Here is a 23,025-nt window from a genome sequence, read left to right on the forward strand (position 1 = left end):
ACAGTTTATATATATATATATATATATATATATATATATATATATATATATCAGTGAGACATATACATATACATATACGGCTTTTGCCATCTCCTTATCAAACCCGACAGGACATGAGACATGGTTTACATACAGTAAACCATTTCATATCCCTTATTTTTTTACATATTCCTCACTACTAATGTTAGAAGTGTCTGTGTGCAAAATTTGGGAGCTCTAGGTGTTAAAATAAAGGGTTAAATCACGGAAAAAACTGGCGTGGGCTCCCGTGCAATTTTCTCCACCAGAGTGGGAAAGCCAGTGACTGAGGGCAGATATTAATAGCCTAGAGAGGGACCATGGATATTGGCCCTCCCCCCTGGCTACAAACATCTGCCCCCAGCCACCCCAGAAAAGGCACATCTGTAAGATGTGCCTATTCTGGCACTTAGCCACTCTCTTCCCACTCCCCTGTAGTGGTGGGATATGAGTAATAAGGGGTTAATGTCACCTTGCTAATGTAAGGTGACATTAAGCCTGGTTAATAATGGAGAGATGTCAATAAGACACCTATCCATTATTAATCCAATAGTAATAAAGGGTTAAAAAAACACACACACATTATAAATAAAGTATTTTAATGAAATAAATACACATGGGGTTTTAATATCTTTATTGTACTCTCAATCCAACTGACGACCCTTGTCATCTGAAAAAAAGGGAAAATAAAAAAGCAACAATATCCCATACCTGTCCGCCGTACAGTCATGTCCCACAATTTAAATCCATCTGAAGGGGTTAAATAATTTTACAACCAGGAGCCTGGTAATGCAGCTGTGCCCCTGGCTATAAAAACTGGGTAATGAATGGAATGCAGGGGAGCGTAGTTTCGTAGACTTGTTGTGCTGCACCCCCTGGTGGCATAAACTCATATGAACTCTAGCGTGGGAATTTTTCTGAATATTTTGTCAGATTATTTGTTTGGCGTTCACAACAGTCATGCTCTAAGATCATGTGACAATTCAGGAAAATTAATTGCCCACCACTGCCATAAAGGATGATTGCTAGCAAAAAAAGTGCATAGATATTAGTCTTAGCCATTGTCTTAACTTTAGGTTTAATAACTTTGGTTCCATTAGCCACCATCTGCTCACTTACTCAGATGGGCAGCATGGTGGCTCAGTGGTTAGCACTGTTGTTTTTCAGGGGTCCTGAGTTCAAATCCTGGCAAGGACAACATCTGCACGGTGTTTGCATGAATTTCCTCTGAGTACTCCAGTTTTCCTCACATACTTCAAAGACTTATAAATAGGGAATTTACATTGTGAGCCCCAATAGGAACATATATAAGTGAGAAAAATATGTAAATGGTGAGGGGAGTAGCTACAAATACTCAGTTGTAAATTTTTGGATCCCTCCTTGAACATTTACTAATTCTTTCAATGTATTCAACTTTCACTAGAAGGGTTCACTAGAGAGACAGTGCCGCTTTCCTCCGGTAACAGCGCCACACCTGTCCACAGGTTGCGTTTGGTATTGCGATAGGCCTGAATTGCTATACCAGATACGACTCATGTATTAGTGTGGCTCTGTTTCTAAGACAAAGCAGCCATGTTTTTCCAGTGCTAGGGCTCATGCAGATGGCTGTGCTAATCGGTTGGCGCACAGACTGCTAATGGACGGGCTGGCTGTGGGTCTCCCGACCCAAGTGTGTCAGAATAATAGAAATATATGAAGCTACTAGCTGTACTACCCGGCTTCGCCCGGGGTAATAACTGCTGTTAGCAAAATAGAATGTGTTAACAAAAATTTATTCTGCACAAAAAACCCACAAAACAAATAGATAAAAATGTAATTATTAAAAGGCAAAAACTAAGCTAATAGAAGCATTTTACAACATATATTTCAACACCAGAGATATTCCACACAGATTTAACTAAATTGGCCAAGTAATGTGAAGTAATCTTCTACTACTTATTCGAGAGCCTTTTAATAAACGACATTCTTAGTTTTTCCTTCAGGTGCAAAGACAAACAGATTTTTGGCTGTTCCAACTCTTGAACAGGCCACATAAAGTTGACCATGAGAAAAGCATGGAGATTGTAAATCTAAGCTAGCTGAAGAGCCCGGCGTTGCCTGGGCATAGTAAATATCTGTGGTTAGTTATAGCACCTCACTTCTCTTATTTTCCCATCACGCCTCTCATTTTCCCCATCACATCTTTCATTTTCCCCCTCACATCTCTCATTTTCTCCCTCACACCTCTCATTTTCCCCCTCACTCCTCTTATTTTCCCCCTCACTCCTCTCATTCCCCCCTAACACTTGTAATTTCGACCTCACATCTGTCATTTTCCGATCACTCCACTATTTTCCCTCACTCCTCTCATTTTGCACTCACACCTTTTCATTTTCACCTCACACCTCTCATTTTCACCTCAGTATATACATGTTTGTCATCTCCCTTATATATAGTATACACCTGTATGTCATCTCCTGTATATAGTATATACCTGTATGTCATCTCCCCTGTATATAGTATATACTTGCTGTGTGTCATCTCCCCTGTATATAGTATATACCTGTATGTCATCTCCTCCTATATATAGTATATACCTGTAGGTAATCTCCTCCTGTATATAGTATATACCTGTGTGTCATCTCACCTATATATAGTATATATCTGTGTGTCATCTCCTCCTGTATATAGTATATACCTGTATGTCATCTCCTCCTATACATAGCATATACCTGTATGTCATCTCCTCCTGTATATACTATATACCTGTAGGTAATCTGCTCCTGTATATAGTATATACCTGTGTGTCATCTCCTTCTGTATATAGTATATACCTGTATGTCATCTCCTGCTGTATGTAGTATGTACCCGTATGTCATCTCCTCCTCTATATAGTATATACCTGTGTGTCATCTCTCCTGTATATAGTATATATCTGTGTGTCATCTCCTCCTGCATATAGTATATGCCTGTGTGTCATCTCCCCTGTAAATAGTATATACCTGTGTGTCATCTCCTCCTGTATTAGACCTCGTTCACACGTTATTTGGTCAGTATTTTTACCTCAGTATTTGTAAGCTAAATTGGCAGCCTGATAAATCCCCAGCCAACAGTAAGCCCACCCCCTGGCAGTATATATTAGCTCACACATACACATAATAGACTGGTCATGTGACTGACAGCTGCCGGATGCCTATATGGTACATTTGTTGCTCTTGTAGTTTGTCAGCTAATTAATCAGATTTTTATTTTTGAAGGATAATACCAGACTTGTGTGTTTTAGGGCGAGTTTCGTGTGTCAAGTTGTGTGTGTTGAGTTGCGTGTGGCGACATGCATGTAGCGACTTTTGTGAGATGAGTTGTGTGTGGCGACATGCGTGTAGCAACTTTTTGTGTGTCGAGTTGCATGTGACAGGTTAGTGTAGCAAGTTGTGTGAAGCAAGTTTTGCGCATGGCGAGTTTTGCGCATGGTGAGTTTTATGTGTGGTGCCTTTTGAGTATGTGCAAGTTTTGTGTGAGGCAACTTTTGCATGTGTTGCAACTTTTGTGCATGTGGCAATTTTTCCGCGTGTGCAAGTTTTGCGTGTGGCGAGTTTTCCATGAGGTGAGTTTTGCACGTGTGGCGAGTCTTGCATGTGGAGAGTTTTGCGTGTGGCGAGTTTTGAGCGGCGACTTTTGTGTTTCAACTTTTATGTGGCGAGGTTGGTGTATGTGTGGTGAAATGTGCGCTGAGGGTGGTATATGTGTTCGAGCACGTGGTAGTGTGTGGCGCATTTTGTGTGTGTGTTCATATCCCCGTGGTGGTGTGGTGATTATCCCATGTTGGGGCCCCACCTTAGCAACTGTACAGTATATACTCTTTGGCGCCATCGCTCTCATTCTTTAAGTCCCCCTTGTTCACTTCTGGCAGCTGTTAATTTGCCTCCAACACTTTTCCTTTCATTTTTTCCCCATTATGTAGATAGGGGCAAAATTGTTTAGTGAATTGGAAAGCGCGGGGTTAAAATTTCACCTCACAACATAGCTTTGACGCTCTCGGGGTCCAGACGTGTGACTGTGCAAAATTTTGTGCCTGTAGCTGCGACGCCTCCAACACTTTTCCTTTCACTTTTTCCCCATTATGTAGATAGGGGCAAAATTGTTTGGTGAATTGGAAAGCGCGGGGTTAAAATTTCACCTCACAACATAGCCTATGACGCTCTCGGGGTCCAGACGTGTGACTGTGCAAAATTTTGTGGCTGTAGCTGCGACGGTTCAGATGCCAATCCCGGACATACACACACACATACACACATTCAGCTTTATATATTAGATTTATCTCGGGTTGGGAGAGCTGCGACCAGTCCATGATGGGACAGATCTTCACAGACGTCTGCAGAAGTCCTTAGGAAGATAAAACAATGATATTTTACACATAAAAAGACAATTTTTTTAGAATTTATGCAGCTTAGTTGTCTGGCAATATTAAGCAACCTACTCTACGGGTAGTAAGCTCTTGTTACCATGTAAGAAAACTCCGATATTTTAGCTGCAGCATTCATATTCTCCATCATGTTCACTGCCTGCTCCGCTGTGAATACTTAATGTGTTATTTCATTGCCTTCTTACGTTTTTATTGTGTTCACTGGCGAGGTTTTAATTTTTAGCCATGAAGTAGTTGTAAAATATCAAGTTGGATGCTTTTTATGGTCTTTATGCCCATGAATTTCCAGATCTTAAGCAATTGGAATTCTCCTTATCATTCAGTGTAGTGTATAGAAGAGCGAGCTGACCTCCAGTAAAGCCCAGTAACCAATGTCTGATGTCACAGCTGTAAATGACTGACAACATGTGTCCGCCATACCATGAAATGCTGAATGTAGGGGCTGCCGGAATGAAACAGCTGAGCCTGTGAGCACAAGCCTGCTCCTGACGCCACCTCCTCACTTAGCATTGCTAGCTGAGCGTCTTCACCCGCTATATCCTACGCAGCGAGGTGCCCTAGGAAAGGAACTTTTACTTTTTAATTAATATTTTTCTACTACTGACATTGGTACGGAGAGGTCTGGCTGGTGAAATACACAACAACACTGCCCTCTTCAGTCTTCATTGGATGGCTCAAGAATAGGAAAAGCTGAAAGTCTCGCTCTGCAGCCCACCCCATGTAAGTTATATGTGATAGGAAATGTGTACGGCGCTACGTATATACAAGGATGGATAATGAGATGCATAATTTTGCTCTTCTGATCAAATTACATGAGTATGAAATATGTGTGTGTATGTGCAGAGTGGAATTATCTATTGATATATCTTGAATAATATTTGCATGAATATCAGACATGATTTGTGCTACATGCAACACTGCTGATCCTGTCCTGCATAAAATCCCTGCTGTAGATGTCTTTCGTACTCCCAAGTTGTTTTTCCTTGGCCAATTACTGATTGACTGACATGTACAATAGTCCCCCCTCTTCCTTTAAGGCCGGCCTCACACTTGGCGTAAGACAATACGCCACGTATTATACGTCCGTACTACGGCCGTAATACAGAGAAATGTTCCCAAAATATTGATCCGTAGTCAGGGTGTGTCAGCGTATTTTGCGCATGGCATCCTCCGTATGTAATCCGTATGGCATCCATACTGCGAGATTTTCGCGCAGGCTTGCAAAACCGACATCTAATGGATTTATGTGCTCAAATGTTTGGGAAAACATATATACAGTATATATATATATATATATATGTCATTGAGACACATATATATATATTCTGTATTTAGATTTCATTCAGCGCGATATCTGTGAACAGCCGGTAATTCAATTGCCGGCTTTTCATTTCTCCTGCACAAACCCGACAGGATATGAGACATGGTTTACATACAGTAAACCATCTCATATCCCCCTTTTTTTTGCATATTCCACACTACTAATGTTAGTAGTGTGTATGTGCAAAATTTCAGCGCTGTAGCTGCTGAAATAAAGGGTTAAATGGCGGAAAAAATTGGCGTGGGCTCCCGCGCAATTTTCTCCGCCAGAGTGGTAAAGCCAGTGACTGAGGGCAGATATTAATAGCCAGGAGAGGGTCCATGGTTATTGGCCCCCCCGTGGCTAAAAACATCTGCCCCCAGCCACCCCAGAAAAGGCACATCTGGAAGATGCGCCTATTCTGGCACTTGGCCACTCTCTTCCCACTCCAGTGTAGCGGTGGGATATGGGGTAATGAAGGGTTAATGTCACCTTGCTATTGTAAGGTGACATTAAGCCAGATTAATAATGGAGAGGCGTCAATTATGACACCTATCCATTATTAATCCAATTGTTGGAAAGGGTTAAAAAACACACACACACATGATTTAAAAGTAGTTTAATGAAATAAACACAGCGGTTGTTGTAATAATTTATTGTTCTCTCAATCCATCAGGAACACCCTCGCTTGGAAAAATAATAAATGCACAAGATACATACCTTCTGGTGAACCGTCTCGTCCCATGAAGTAATCCATCTGAAGGGGTTAACTAATATTACAGGCAGGAGCCCTGCTAAATGCAGCTGTGCTCCGTGCCTGTAATCGCCGGCAAATGAATGAAATGTAGGTCATTGACCTACATTTCCTACAGTCGCGGTGATGCGCCCCCTGGTGGATGTCCTCATATGACCTGGAGCGTGGGAAAAAGTTCCCAGGCTGCAGTTCATGAGAACATCCACCAGAGGGCGCCTCACCGCGACTGAAGGAAATGTAGGTCAATGACCTACATTTCATTCATTTGCCGGCGATTACAGGCACGGAGCACAGCTGCATTTAGCAGGGCTCCTGCCTGTAATATTAGTTAACCCCTTCAGATGGATTACCTCTTGGACGTGATCTGACATCAGAAGGTATGTATCTTGTGCGTTTATTATTTTTCCAAGCGAGGGTGTTCCTGATGGATTGAGAGAACAATAAATTATTACAACAACCGCTGTGTTTATTTCATTAAAATCCTTTTAAATCATGTGTGTGTGTGTTTTTTAACCCTTTCCAACAATTGGATTAATAATGGATAGGTGTCATAATTGACGCCTCTCCATTATTAATCTGGCTTAATGTCACCTTCTAATAGCAAGGTGGCATTAACCATTCATTACCCCATATCCCACCGCTACAGGGAGTGGGAAGAGAGTGGCCAAGTGCCAGAATAGGCGCATCTTCCAGATGTGCCTTTTCTGGGGTGGCTGGGGGCAGATGTTTGTAGCCAGGGGGGGCCAATAACCATGGTTCCTCTCTAGGCTATTAATATCTGCCCTCAGTCACTGGCTTTACCACTCTGGCGGAGAAAATTGCGCGGGAGCCCACGCCAATTTTTTCCACCATTTAACCCTTTATTTTAGCAGCTACAGCGCAGAAATTTTGCACATACACACTACTAACATTAGTAGTGTGGAATATGCCAAAAAAAGGGGATATGAGATGGTTTACTGTATGTAAACCATGTCTCATATCCTGTCGGGTTTGTGCAGGAGAAATGAAAAGCCGGCAATTGAATTACCGACTTTTCACTAACACCGCTGCGTATTTCTCGCAAGTCACACTGCAGGTCCGTGTGGAATCCGTATTTTTCTCGCCCCCATAGACTTTCATTAGCGATTTTTTTGCGCAATACGCTGACAAACGCAGCATGCTGCGATTTTGTACGGCCGTAGAAAGCCGTATAATACTGAACTGTAATATACGGCTAATAGGAGCAGCCCCATTGAGAATAATTGTGCCGTTTATTTTGCGAGTTTTACGGACGTAATTTCTGCGCTCTTACGTCCGTAAAACTCGCTAGTGTGAGGCCGGCCTAAGAGGTTCTTAAAAGGAAACTATCAGCAGTTTTTTGCCACGTAATCTGAGAGAACCATAATATAGAGACAGAGACCCTGATTCCAGTGATGTGTCAATTACTGGGCTGCCTGCTGAAGTTTTGATAAAATCACAGTTTTATCAGCAGGAGATTATCACTAGAGGACAAGTTTACCTGCTGCCATATAGTCCTCCATATTAAAGAGCTCTATATAACCCCATCCCCTCCACCAATTGATGTATTTCTGCCTATGCACAGTGTACACAAAAAGCTGCCAATAGTGGTGCGTGGGGTTATAATAGCTCAGCATTCAGAGCATTCCTAGATCTGCAGAAGATAAAACATGGATTTCATGAAAACTGCAGCAAGCAGCCCAGTACAAAACACATCACTGGAATCAGGGTCTCTGTTCCTATATCATGTTGTTCTAAGATGGGGTGGCAAAAACCTGATAACATACTTCCTTTAACCCCTTAACAAGCAGAGGGATTTTCGCTCCCCTTCTTGCCAGAGCCATAACTTTTTTATTTTTTGGTCAAAATGGCCTTGTTAGGGCTTGTTTTTGCAGGACAAATTGTAGTTTTGAAAAACATGATTGGTTTTAACATATCGTGTCCTGGAAAACAGGTAAAAAAATCCTAGTGCGGTGAAATTGTAAAAAAAGTGTAATTACACACTTTTTTTTTACCATGTTCAATAAATGCTACATCTGACCTGCCATTATGATTCTCCAGGTCAGTATGAGTTCATAGACACCAAATATGTCTAGGTTCTTTTTCATTTAAGTGGTGAAAAATAAATCCAAACTTTGGTTTAAAAAAATGACACCATTTTCCAATACCTGTAGCGTCTCCATTTTTAGTGATTTGGGGTGAGGGCTTATTTTTTGTGCAGCAAGCTGACATTTTAATTGATATCACTTTGGTGTATATACCGATCTTTTGATTGCCCGTAATTGCAATTTAATTGCAATGTAGCAGTGACCAAAAAAACCTAATTCTGGCGTTTTTTTTTTTTTCTCATTACGCCGTTTAGGTTAATTCTTTTTTACATCGATAGATTGGGTGATTCTGAACGTTCTTTAATTGTTGTATTTCGAATGGGTCAAAAGGGGGGTGATTTGAACTTTTAGATTTTTTTATATTTAAAAAAAAAAAAATTGACTTTTTGCATGCTTCAATAGTCTCCATGGGAGATTAGAAGCTGCAGTTATCTGATTGGCTCTGCTACATACATGCGATGATCAGATCACGTGTATGTAGCAGAAATGCTCACTTGCCATGAGCGCCGACCATCGGGCGACACTCATAGCAATCCGGTTTTGACAACCATAGAGGGCTGCTGGAGGTCTCTGGTTGTCATGCCAACCCATAGGTGACCCGTGGGGTCACCGATGGGCAGGATTTCCAGTGCGCTTACTGGAAATGCGAGTTAAATACCGCTGTCAGAGATTGACAGCAAATTGCCTCTTCTGAGAAAAAGAGGACTTAAACTCTATAGCGCTACCTGTTAGAAGTACTTGTAGGATCGCTACTTCCAACAGGTGGCGCTATAGTTTAAGTCCTCTTTTTCTCAGAAGAGGCAATTTGCATATTAAATTTCCCAGAGGAGCATTGCACGGTGAATAAGCCTCCTTACCTTGACAAGCCAGCTGGTATGTCACTCTCCATAAGGAGAAATGTTACCCCTTAGACCCCAGAGATTGACAGCGGCATTTAACAGGATAACAACCGCGGATGGATCGCAATTCCACCCGCGGCTGTTAGAGGCACATGTCAGCTGTTCAAAACAGCTTATGTGCATGGCTCAGCACCATAGCCCACATCAAAGGGAGGGATTCTGATGTGGGCGTACTATTACACCCAACATCAGAAAGGGGTTAATCAGGTGCAACGAATATTATGTAGTACCGTTCCCCCATTGGTGCACAGCATAAAAATACAGTTGCTACAGACTTTCTTTATGAAAAGAATCAAGATGTTTCTTATCAATTAAAAAATCTTCACCTTCAAATACAGTTTCTGCAGCACACTTATTAACTCCTCCCCGACATGGCTATTTTCCATTTTTGTGCTATAATTTTTTTTATTTTTTCTTCTTTTTCTTCCAAGAGTCATAATTTTTTTTTATTTTACCATCAATAAGACATATGGGGGCTTATTTTTTACTGGACAAGCTGTACTTTTGAGTGACACCATTTATTTTATCATGTGACGTACAAGCGTAAAGAAAAAATCCATGTTCAGCTAAAGAAAATGTTTTCATTTAACATGTTCACTGGAAGGTAAAAATAACCTGGCAATATGATTACTGAGCTACCAAGCATGCATAGTTTTTTTTATTTAAGTGGCAAAAAAAGTTGTGCAAATTTGTAAAAAAAATTTTGCCTGAGACCCATCACGTTTTCATTTTTCGCTGAGACGCAAAAATATTTGTTTTTAACATTTTTTCACTGTATTTGTTAAGTCCCCTTAGAGGGTACTTGAACCTGCGATCATTCGTCTTGTGCTATATACAACAATATTGCTGTTTATATATAAAAAATCACTGTCTCCTATGAGCACTAGCGTTCACAGAAATGTCATCATTACAGGCACAGGGGTCTTCAGCAGACACCCGACCATCTTGGCAACCCACTGACACCCCACGATAATGTGTCAATTGTAATGAAGGCTGAAGCAGATTTCAGGGATGTGTCATTTGTCAAAGTGCGTGCTGTTGTTCACTAACTATTAAGGATTTATCAGTAAGAGATTAACATTGCCGGACTACACTAGTCCTAACTACACTAGTCCGGTAATACCCCCTCCTGTGATAAGCAGCTAACTGTCTATGGACTTTGTACATGAAGAGCCTGGTGTGGGTGGGGGCAGATTTCTTAGCTCTGCTTTATTTTAAATCTACAAGTCTGACTGTGTAAATTCCCATCAGCTTCCCCCCAAAAATATAGATAGCACGGCAAACATAGCAAACTATGTGAAAATGTACAAAGCATCTGGAATGTGAAAAGCCATTTTTGCAGCCAATTTCCGCCAAACATTAAAAAAGACTGGTTTTGTTTTGAAACTACATTAGCCCTGCTGTTCTGATCGCATTTACTATACACTTGTACTGTTTCGGGTCAATATGACCCGACCTATTAAAATGTTGATTTTAGCTACTGTAAGTGTTTTATTTGAATACCTATTTCATTATTAAACTGTATATGAACATGGTTGATCATAAACTAATGATAAATAAAATTAAAACTTAATTTATTTTTTTTCAGAAAAAGGTTACACGAGCTGTTTGCAATTATGTTCGCTTTATAGCATTCTGCACCCAAATAGCAAACATGCTTTAGATTTCTATTACTATAACATGAACATCTAACTAAATGTAACTTTGTGTTAACATATATAAAACAACAAATGAAAAATAATGAAAACTTCAGTTTTTCTTTTTTATCTCTAAAAAGGTTGAACAGGCTCATGCATTTTTACATTGAACACAATAATAAAACACATGTCCTTTACATAGATATTTTGCACACCCAGCACATGTCAGGTTTGTTTTATTGTCACAAGAAGATGGGCAGAAGCTACATCTCTTCCTTTTTTGCCTGGTAGCTGTGGAGGCCGTGGAGTTTCTTTCTTGAGCATGCTGCCGGACACTCTTCACAATGGCTGCTGCTCCTTCACTTCTGGGGTTTACTTCTCTGGCTTCGATATACGGCCTAACTAGGGATTTTCCTAATGCTTCAATAAAACTTCTTCTTTTATGCAGCTTATTTCCAATTGGGGTCGATTTCTCTCCATAAAACAAATGCGTTGAATGCCGACACATCCAGAGTGTTGTAAAATATTATCATTGGCCAACGATTAGTTTTGCGTTTGCATGTGTATGATGATATTGCTTGATCTAGTGTATCAACTGCCCCTTTTGTGGCATTATAATCTAATATAATAATCTAATATCATGTCCGGCTTTCTGTCTTCTCGATTACTTATTGCATTGTCATGGTGCATTGTGCTCATTAGAATTACATGTTTATTTTTTTGGGGAACATAAGACACAACTGTTGTATCTCCAGTAAAGTAAAAAGTAGAACTGTACACATCTCTTTTACTAAGGATACCCTGCGGCAGTTCTGGCTTGTTTTTCCTTATAATACCCAGCATGGTAAGTTGTCTTTTTTAAAACATCTGGCCCAGTTGGTAGGATGTGAAAAAGTTGTCACATGTGACATTTTGTCCTTTCAGTCCATGAGTCAAATCGAGAACTCACATACCTTGATTTTTTTCAGCTCTTTCTCCAGGGTTTCTTCCTGTATACACTTGAGCGTTTACAAAGTATGAACTTTTGCTATCACAAAGTGTCCATTTCTTGATGCCGTACTTTGCTGGCTTACTCGGTATGTATTGTCTGAACGGGCACCTACCTCGGAATGCCACCAGTTGTTCATCGACAGTTACAGCTTCACCAATATTATAGATTTTTGGTAGAATCTCTACCCATTTATTCCAAACATTTCTAATAGGTGCTAGTTTATCTTTAGCTCTTCTTTCATTTTGATCTGTTTTATTATCAAACCTCAGTACTCTAGAAATCTCATGAAACCTTTCAAGAGACATTGTAGCTCTAAATATGTGGCGACCGGTTTCGGAATTCCACAAACTTTTAGTTGATTCACCATAAGATCTGTATACCCCTGCTAAAAGAAGTAAACCAATATAAGCATTTAGAGCTGTCACATCTAATTTGTTCCATTTATCACCATAAACTCGTTGTCCCTCAATGTTTGTCATTTGTGTTATAATATTTAGTATAGTCATATTTAGGAACAATGCGAATGCTGATCCTATATCAGATATTCTTGATATAGCGTAGCTAGTAGAACCAGGAGTAGCTTTTATATTTTCAGAGGACAATCTACCAGCATGACTAGGCTGCAAGTTCCAAATTACATCCTTGTTTTTAGAATGGATTTCTTGCATCCGACTAGTTGTCTGTGTATCATGTTCCTCATCATATTCCACTTCAGAATCAGAATTTTCAGCATTGCTTTCCCCGCCACTCATGTGGTCCTCCTCTTCAGACACATTTTCCTGTGGGATATCATCTTCTGAATCAGAGACGTTGACAAGCTCTTTCACTTCAGCGTCAGTCAATAGACGTTTTCGAAACATTTTTATCCAAATTTGGAAATTATGCACGGTAACAACTTGAACGGGGTAGATTCAACCCTATGAAATAAAAAAAAAATAACTAAATAAATAAATAACAATAAAAGAGAAAAAAATCTATAACCAGTTTTACGACAAAAAGGGCTTATATACTACAGTAAGTGCCCTATCGCTCTCCCAGCGATGAAGAAAGTGCAGTGTGACCGCTACGCTTGCGATGCTGGAGCCTCGCGTTTGTGACATTGCAGCATCGCAATCGCAGGGTGCATCTCTGTGTGTGTGATGGGGCCCTAAAACAGACCCTTCTCCAATCTGTACTCAATGCTCAACCATGCAATCAATATATCACAGCAGTGAGAATATACCCCCTCCTAGACAAACATTCTAAGGGTACCTTTAGATGGGCACACATTAGCCTACATCATGACACAGTAATCAAAAAATGGCTTTACAATATGCAATCTAAAGAACAGAAGTGAATAATTTGAGAAGAAAAGCATAGCTTATATGCTACATACCTGTAAAGGTGTATATTCACAGCTCAGTGTCCTCTCTCACAGAATCCAGTGTCTTCTCTCTCAGGATTGAAGGTGAAACTACTTGTGTCCTCTCTCACAGAATTGAAAGAGAAATGACTGGATGAGTACTTGCTCACTGATAAGAACAGTGAAACCTCCACCCTTTTGAATAATGAGATGCAGTACACAAGAAAACAAATACATTTTGCAGGCAGAAATAATTAGTGACCTGTTGAACAGTATAAAATGTTATCGGGTCATATTGACCTGAACAGTATAAGTGTAACAGTCAGCGCTTAGCAAAAAGTAAACAAAGGCACACAAAAAAAACATTCAAAGTAAGAACCCCTCAAATGAGGAAAAGTTTATTAATCACAACTTTCAGATCCACATAATAAATAATCTGCAGGGTCTCAAATTTCATTTTGGGTCATATGGACGCGAACAGAAACGCAGGGTTAATGCCCTACCTATGCCACAGGAAAAGGTAAAAAAAAACTGTACAGCTGAAAAAACTTGGTGCCATGCCAAAGGTTGAATTTCACTGTGGCCATTTGGAATTTTGAACGCTCTTAGGGTATGTTTCCACGTTCAGGATTGCATCAGTCTTTGGTCAGGATTTTATGCAAGTAAAATCCTGACCAAAACTGCACCTGAGGTCACTGGCAGGTCACCTGTGGTGTACCTGCGTGTTTTGCTCATAGTAGCAACATGCAGCGTTTTGGAAAAACGCACAACGCATGCGTTTTCGCGGCAAAAACGCATGCGTTTTTAAACGCATAGTGGAGTCTGGATTTCATAAAATCCCATCCACTATGCTGTAACATCTGAACGCTGCGTTTTTGACGCAGCAGAAAAACGCAGCGTCAAAAACGCAGCGTTTCCTGAACGTGGAAACATACCCTTAGGGTATGTGCACACGTCAGGATTTCTTGCAGAAATTTCCTGAAGAAAACCGGAAATTTTCTGCAAGAAATCCGCATTTTTTTTTGCGTTTTTTCCCGTTTTTTTCGTGGTTTTTTAGCATTTTGCAAGCGTAATTAGCTTGCAGAATGCTAAAGTTTTCCAAGCGATCTGTAGCATCGCTTGGAAAACTGACTGACATATTGGTCACACTTGTCAAACATAGTGTTTGACAAGTGTGACCAACTTTTTACTATAGATGCTGCCTATGCAGCATCAATAGTAAAAGATAGAATGTTTAAAAGTAATTAAAAAAATGGTTATACTCACCTGCAGACAGCCGATCTCATCAGCGGCGTCCGTTCCTATAGATGATGTGTGTGTGCAGGACCTTCCATGACGTTGCGGTCACGTGAGCGGTCACATGACCGGTCTCGCGACCAATCACAAGACCGCCACGTAATCGATGCGATTTTTTTCGCGGAAAAAAATGCAACATTTGCACAAAAAATACGGAATACCCTGAAAATAATGGGAGGCATATGTTAGCGTTTTTTCGCGTTTTTTTTTCGTGTTTTTATCACGTTTTTATAGCGAAAAAACCTCGAAAAATACTGAACGTGTGCACATGGCCTTAGTCCTGAATCAGGTAAAATAATGTACCAATGTACACAGCATAATACCAAACTGAAAAGATGCAATAGAACTTTATCTGAAAAAGACTGGATAAGTCCTTACACAAGGATAATGTCTTCAATTTTTTGTTTTAATTCATCCTCAATCACAATTTTCAAACTTTTAAATCAGTGAAAATCCTTCTGTATTTCTTGGTTGATCTTTCTGCTAAGACTATTATTGAAGACTTGGTTCTCTTCATGGCAGAATCATACTTAGTACTAAAGTCCTTCTGAGCACATTTATTGCATCAGCTTTGATCTCCGAGCTATGAAACATTTCATCAGAGAAGGACATTCCCGATGTCTCCCGCGACACAGCGTACTATTATGTTGTGGACAGCTCTGCAATTTATTGCTTTTCAGTTTAACAGAAATCCAATAGCATATCATGGTGCCCAAGTGCACTGTTTGTAGATACACAGTGACAATATCGATATTAAAAGACACTAAAATTAAGACTTTGCTGCAAGCAATACAAACACAAGCCTAGGGTTTCCACTAGACGTTTCATTGTGCAAGATAAGAAAACGGTAAATTCTTTTTACAATGGCTATGTTCTCACTGCGGTGATCTATGTTTTCATGTCCTTCCTTCAATTTAGAGAACCTTAAGGGTTTACGACTTTGAGCCAAAATTTCTGTTGTGGACTCCGATTTGCACTAAATCGGCTGTGAAATACGGACTGGCTTTACATTTGTATTTTGGAGCTGGATACTTTGGGCACAATATTGTGGTATACAGTTTATAAGTAATTTAAAAAATTTTATAAAAAAATGAAATGGGTACTCTGCACCAACAGGTCTCCTGCTCTGATGATAATAGTGGATTTAGAAGACCCACTGATCCATCATCTATCACCATTTTAAAAATAATAAATGTTTCTGGCACTTTAAAATCCATTTATGGCACAAAACACAATTTTACCAAGATACAATTTAAAACAACATATCTACAGTAATATAATCTAACATAATTGGTATTTCCATAACCGTCACAACATGCTCTACTTTTTAGTGATGAACATATCTGCTGAAATTTAATTCAATAGATCTGCTCAAAATTGGCCAGGAAATTCAATTTTCCTTGAATTTATTTCCTTCAAACTCTCCAGACCCTAGAGCATAATAAACATAAATTAAATTATTATTTTTTTTTAAAGTTACACTACCGTTCAAAAGTTTAGGGTCACCCAGACAATTTTGTGTTTTCCATGAAAACTCATACTTTTATTAATCACATGAGTTGCAAAATTAATTGAAAATATAGTCCAGACATTGACAAGGTTCGAAAAAAAGATTCTTATTTGAAATAATTTTCTCCTTCAAACTTTGCTTTCGTCAAAGAATGCTCCCTTTGCAGCAATTACAGCATTGCAGACCTTTGGCATTCTAGCAGAAAATTTGCTGAGGTAATCTGGAGAACTTTCACCCCATGCATCCAGAAACCCCTCTTACAAGTTGGTTTGGCTTGATGGGCACTTTTTGCGTACCATACAGTCAAGCTGCTCCCACAACAGATCAATGGGGCTGAGATCTGGTGACTGCGCTGGCCACTCCATTACAGATAGAATACCAGCTCCCTGCTTCTTCCCTAAATAGTCATTGCATAATTTGGAGGTGTGCTTTGGGTCATTGTCCTGTTGTAGGATGAAATTGGCTCCAATCAAGTGTAGTCCACAGGGTATGGCATGGCTTTGCAAAATGAAATGATAGCCTTCCTTATTCAATATCCCTTTTACCTTGTACAAATCTCCCACTTTACTAGCACCAAAGCAACCCCAGAGGATCACATTACCTCCACCATGCTTGATAGATAGCGTCAGGCACTCTTCCAGCATCTTTTCAGTTGTTCTGCGTCTCACAAAGGTTCTTCTGTGTGATCCAAACACCTCACACTTGGATTCGTCTGTCCATAACACTTTTTTCCAATCTTCCTCTGTCCAATGTCTGTGTTCTTTTGCCCACATTAATCTTTTGCTTTTATTAGCCAGTCTCAGATATGGCTTTTTCTTTGCCACTCTGCCCTGAAGGCCAGCATCCCGGAATCGACACTTCACTGTAGACGTTGACACTGGTGTTTTGCGTGTACTATTTAATGAAGCTGCCAGTTGAGGACCTGTGAGGAGTCGTTTTCTCAAACTACAGACTCGAATGTACTTGTCTTGTTGTTCAGTTGTGCAGCGTGGTTTCCCACTTCTCTTTCTACTCTGGTTAGAGCCTGTTTGTGCTCTCCTCTGAAGGGAGTAGTACACACCATTGTAGGAAATCTTCAGTTTCTTGGTAATTTCTCACATGGAATAGCCTTCCTTTCTAATAACAAGAATAGACTGTCAAGTTTCACATGAAAGTTCTTTTTTTCTGGCCAATTTGAGAGTTTAATGGAACCAACAAGATTCCAGATTCTCAACTAGCTCAAAGGAAGGTCAGGTTTATAGGTTCTCTAATCAGCCAAACTGTGTTCAACTGTGCTAACATACTTGCACAAGGGTTTTCAAGGGTATTCTAACCATCCACTAGCCTTCTTACACAGTTAGCAAGCACAAAGTACCATAAGATCACTGGAGTGATGGTGGTTGGAAATGGGCCTCTATACACCTATGAAGATATTGCGTTACAAACCAGATGTTTGCAGCTATAATAGTCATTTACCACATTAACAATGTATAGAGTGTATTTCTGAATCATTTGTTAGCTTCGTTAGAAAAAACTGTGCTTCTCTTTAAAAAATAAGGAAATTTCTAAGTGACCCTAAACTTTTGAATGGTAGTGTATGTTTACTTCTCGACAGCCCTCACTGATGTAGCTGTTCAGCCCCTTTGCTCTCCAGTCTGATTTTCAGATGTCTGCACCACTCTAGTCTGCCTCGTCTCAGACTTCCCTAGACCTCTTAATCTTAACCCAACCACTTTTGTAATTTGCTTCATTATAAAATGCTCTACCATTCCCCCTATAAAGCTAATTCTTTTTTTTTTTACTTTACCTTCTGTGATGTTTCATTAGAGGGGTGTCTGAAACAGAATGTCACAAGAGGATGGTACACCAGTACATCCCACATTTGCTATCACCACCCTCCAATGAAATGTCATTTGGGGACGTGAAAGCAGTAGGGTGACAGACAATAGCGCCAGACCCTGATTATGATTCATTTTAAGGTAGTGATAGAAGCTGTGGGGCTTCTCTGCTGTCATTCACCCTGCTTCTATCGCTGCCTCCTGATGACTTCCCATTTTAGGGAAAGAGACAGTGGTGTCAGAGGCAGGGACTGTATTGGCGGCGATTGCAGATGCAGACTGTGGGCACAGATTAAGTAAGACGGCTGCCGCTGAAGCTTTGGTCACTTCTTCATCATTTCCCCAAAACAACGCATCATCAGGTGATGGTGGTGACAGAAGCTGGGGTAAGTGTCTACAGTACAGTCCTACCACCTGTTAACATCCTGAATAGGAGGAATAGATAGAAGCTGCGGAGAAGTGGCGGTAGGGCCATCTTTCCGTGACATTCTGTTTGAGTCTTCCCTCAAATGAAACGCCAAAGGAAGTAAAAAAAAAAAGCATAAAGTATATAGTTATTAGCTCTATAGGGAGAATTGTAGGGAATTGTATACTAAAGCAAATTACAAAAGTGGTTAGAACTTATGGCTAGATATTTATAAAGGGCATAATAGGTATCAGACCATCTCTTTCAGACTGAACCATAGCTTATAGGGGTTGCCCAACTGGTCATCTGAGAGCCAGAGCGAGGGGAATATATATATATATATATATATATATATATATATATATATATATATATATATATATATATATATATATATATATATACTTTTAAATGTCACTGCTTTCTGGCGATGTAAAGTGAATAGCCCAAAATTTAGATTCCCCTGCCTCCATTAATTTTGGGAAATTAAAAATAAATTTGATTTGTTTAGATTCACTCATCTCTGCACTTTAGGTTAGTGAAGAACAAATATTAAGCTCATGTTCCTACATAAGATATATTTTCTCACTGGTATACCCAAGTGTTCCACTTTCTCCGCATTATATGTCCTGGCATAATCTGTTCTGAGAAAGATGTGTATTAAATATGTATAATATCATCAATTTAGGATAATTTCATGAAAAGAAGAACTTGTATTATTCAGTGCCAGTGCTTCAGTAGTTTTAATATGGCTGACAAATATCTAAATTGTAATTGCTGTACACTACTTTTCAGCAATTGTTTGGCGCATTGTATTATAGCACAATAACAATAGAATTGTGGGATGTTAGACAGTTGTGTTCCCAATATATCAGTCATTTGTTCCCAATTATATGAGAATTAAAGACCCCCTTACACTGGAGATGTGGTTCTATTTTTACAACTATTTCACTGTTAAAATCAGAATATAATATAGAGAAACTTTATGAAACTTTGCTGCTCCAATTATGTTTTCTTCTTGGTTCATGTCAAGGATGGGATCAGAATTCTGTTTTTCTCTTTCTGTAGCATACTGAATTGTGGGAACTCGCATGAGACAGAGCTAATCTGTCACGCCATGTGGATGCAAACTTCTTTCTGCTTCCTAGGGAAAGAAGTAGAATTTTGATAGCACAAAAATTGAATACAAGGGAATAAGAAAGGAAAAGATGAGCAGTAATTAAAATATGATGGTCAGACAGTGCAATGCAAACATAATATACTGTATTTCTCAGATTATAAGATGCACTTTTTTCCTCAAAATTTTTGGGGAAAATGGAGTTGCATCTTATAATGCCGATATACCTTACCAGCCACAGTGGAGCAGAATCCAAGGGTCGCTGCTGGAGGAGGCAAAAGTGGAGCGTTGCTGCAGGCCACAGGCTGGGATGAGGGGGTATTCGGATGTGTGCCGCTGTGGGTGTTCGGTGATGGGGGGATCCGCCGACATTTTGTGAAAGCCCAGAGCCCCCGCACTTACATGGTTTACTATGCGGTGGACTGCGGGAAAATGGTTGTCGGGGGTGACGCATGTTCAGATGGAGATCTCGGCACCAAGATCTCTGGAAATGAGATCTCAGTGCCAAGATCTCCATCTGCGCATGCGTCTCCCCCAGCAGCCATTTTCCCGAAGCGTCTTATAAACCGCAAAATATGGTAAGTGTATTTTTGTGCCGGTATTACAGCTTCTTGTTTTGGCTTGACTCACAGGACCCTATTCATACTGAGATTTTGACAGAAAAGAAGAAATGCCCTGGTTTTACACTTGTATGAAACTGGCTTAAGATCACTTTTACACATACTGGTCAGAATTTTGCATCAATATTTCTGCATAAAAACCAAGGCAGGGATCCAAACAAGGAAGAAATGCGTTATATTACTTCTCTTTTTCACTCTTGATTCTATAATACCATGTGAATGTGGCCAGAAGCAAAGTGCTTGCGATTGAAATGCACACATGTATGTTGATTTTAACTATGAAATGTTGTTGAAAGCACAATTGCAATATATTTGCTTTGAGAGGGGCCAGAGACATTCTGACCGCATTTATGCAAAGCAAATACTTGCAGTCACATGCATTTCACCGGACAATTCACAAGTCTGGAGTCACATAGAGTGACTGCAGACTTGTAGCTTAAAGGGAACCTATCACCCCGTTTTTTTCGGTATGAGATAAAAATACCGTTAAATAGGGCCTGAGCTGTGCATTACAATAGTGTAGTTTGTGGACCCCGATTCCCCACCTATGCTGCCGAAATACGTTACCAAAGTAGTCATTTTCGCCTGTCAATCAGGCTGGTCAGGTCGGATGGGCGTGGCTTCTTCCCCCAGATATTGCGTAGTTTTCCGTTGGTGGCGTAGTGGTGTGCGCATGTCCAACGTCCCCAATCCTGCACGGGGGGGTGAAAACAGCAGCGATGTCCGTTATTCCATTGGTGGTCGGTGGGCGCGGCCATCTTCCTTTGGCCGCGCGTGCGCAGAAGCGGCGCTCTGCTGGCCGCGGCTTCAGGAAAATGGCCGCCGCGATCTCCATCTGCGCACGCGCGGCATCCCGCGGCCATTTTCCTGAAGCCGCGGCCAGCAGAGCGCCGCTTCTGCGCACGCGCGGCCAAAGGAAGATGGCCGCGCCCACCGACCACCAATGGAATAACGGACATCGCTGCTGTTTTCACCCCCCCGTGCAGGATTGGGGACGTTGGACATGCGCACACCACTACGCCACCAACGGAAAACTACGCAATATCTGGGGGAAGAAGCCACGCCCATCCGACCTGACCAGCCTGATTGACAGGCGAAAATGACTACTTTGGTAACGTATTTCGGCAGCATAGGTGGGGAATCGGGGTCCACAAACTACACTATTGTAATGCACAGCTCAGGCCCTATTTAACAGTATTTTTATCTCATACCGAAAAAAACGGGGTGATAGGTTCCCTTTAAGACCAGACAACTGTCATGGGGAGACTAGGTGGGTAAGAGCTAATAACCCGGGCCCCTGCAATTTCCCTCAGACTAGGGAAATCCTGACTGACTCTCTACCTAGAGTTTACACTGATGGTGTGCATGTCTAGGCCTCGACCCTCGCCCTGTCTCCTGTTTCAACCCTAGGCTGAAACCACCGCCCACCACCCAGTGAAAAGATCATACACCAATCCCCACAGTTAGAACAGACAAGGATAACGGAAAATATACACCACGCCGCTGTCACTCAGGAATACACTATAAATGTGCAGGGCAAAATAAATACAAATATAGGACGGAGTAAATAAGACAAAGGGAAATACACCACCAGCAACGATACTCCAACTACTAGTTCACCACTCCAGACCGAGATAACAACGCACAAGACAGAAGCTATAATCGGCGACGCCCAATGTTCAGGAGAACTATTTAAAGGCAATGGGCATGGCCCAGCTTCCAATCCGAGCATCAGGTAAATTAACCCCGGACCAGCTAGATAAAATCTAGCCAACGCCAATGAGCACATAGTGGTCAAAAGCGGAATTACCGCTGTCTTTCGAACGACCTGGTCTGAACAGCGTCCGACATGACAGTACCCCGCCTTCTACGAGGGACCCCAGGGCCCTCACGGCTTATAGGACCCGGCTTGTCCGGATGGCGACGGTGAAAAAACATGACCAGCCGATCCGCATGAATGTCCGAGGCTGGTACCCAGGACCTCTCCTCAGGCCCATAACCACGCCAGTGTACCAAGTACTGTAAAGTGCGGTGCACTACATGAGAGTCAACCACCTTGGAGACTTCAAATTCCAAATTACCATCCACCAAGACTGGAGGTGGCATAGGCGCCGCGTCCACAGAACCCACCACCTTCTTTAAAAGAGACCTGTGGAACACGTTGTGTATCTTATACAACGTAGGAAGCTCCAATCGGTACGCTACTGGGTTAATGACAGCGGTGACCCTAAATGGACCAATAAACCATGGACCCAATTTAAGGGATGGTATTTTGAGTCTTATGTTTTTTGTGGATAACAACACCCAGTCATCCACACTCAGGTCCGGACCTGGCACACGCCTACTGTCAGCCACACGTTTGTACCTAGCACCCACACTCAACAGGCGCTGTTTAACTTTCCTCCAGACTGATGACAATTGTGCTCCTAACTGGTCCTCCTCCGGAACACCGGAAGAGCCCCCCTGACTCAAAGTACAAAATTGAGGATATAGCCCGTAAACACAAAAAAACGGAGACTCCCCAGATGACTCCTGGCGGTGATTATTGATGGCAAACTCAGCTAAAGGAAGGAACGTAGACCACTCCTCCTGGTTATCAGAGACAAAGCAGCGTAAGTACTGTTCCAAATTTTGGTTCATACGCTCAGTCTGACCATTTGACTGAGGATGAAACGCCGAAGAATGAGACAACTTGATCCCCATCCATGAGCAAAATGCTTTCCAAAATTTTGCCACAAACTGAGTACCCCTATCAGACGCGATGTCAGACGGAACCCCATGAAGTCTGACTACCTCCTGCACAAAAACTTA

General features: G+C 41.1%; 1 protein-coding gene across 5 annotated transcripts in view; it reads left to right on the plus strand.

Annotated features, from left to right (window-relative positions):
* Window positions 1–23,025, plus strand: part of ARHGAP24 (Rho GTPase activating protein 24) — a 1,388,018-nt gene that overhangs the window by 1,055,322 nt on the left and 309,671 nt on the right. The window contains exon 1 of one of the 5 annotated variants that reach the window (XM_077275814.1): window positions 4,950–5,140. The exons of the other annotated variants lie outside the window; for them this stretch is intronic. The gene's annotated coding sequence lies outside the window, so the exon portion shown is untranslated. Of the gene's footprint in view, window positions 1–4,949; window positions 5,141–23,025 lie in introns of those variants that run through there. 5 annotated transcript variants of the gene reach the window in all.

Source organism: Ranitomeya variabilis, chromosome 1, assembly GCF_051348905.1.
Source record: "Ranitomeya variabilis isolate aRanVar5 chromosome 1, aRanVar5.hap1, whole genome shotgun sequence".
In the NCBI taxonomy this organism is placed as follows: Eukaryota; Metazoa; Chordata; class Amphibia; order Anura; family Dendrobatidae; genus Ranitomeya; species Ranitomeya variabilis.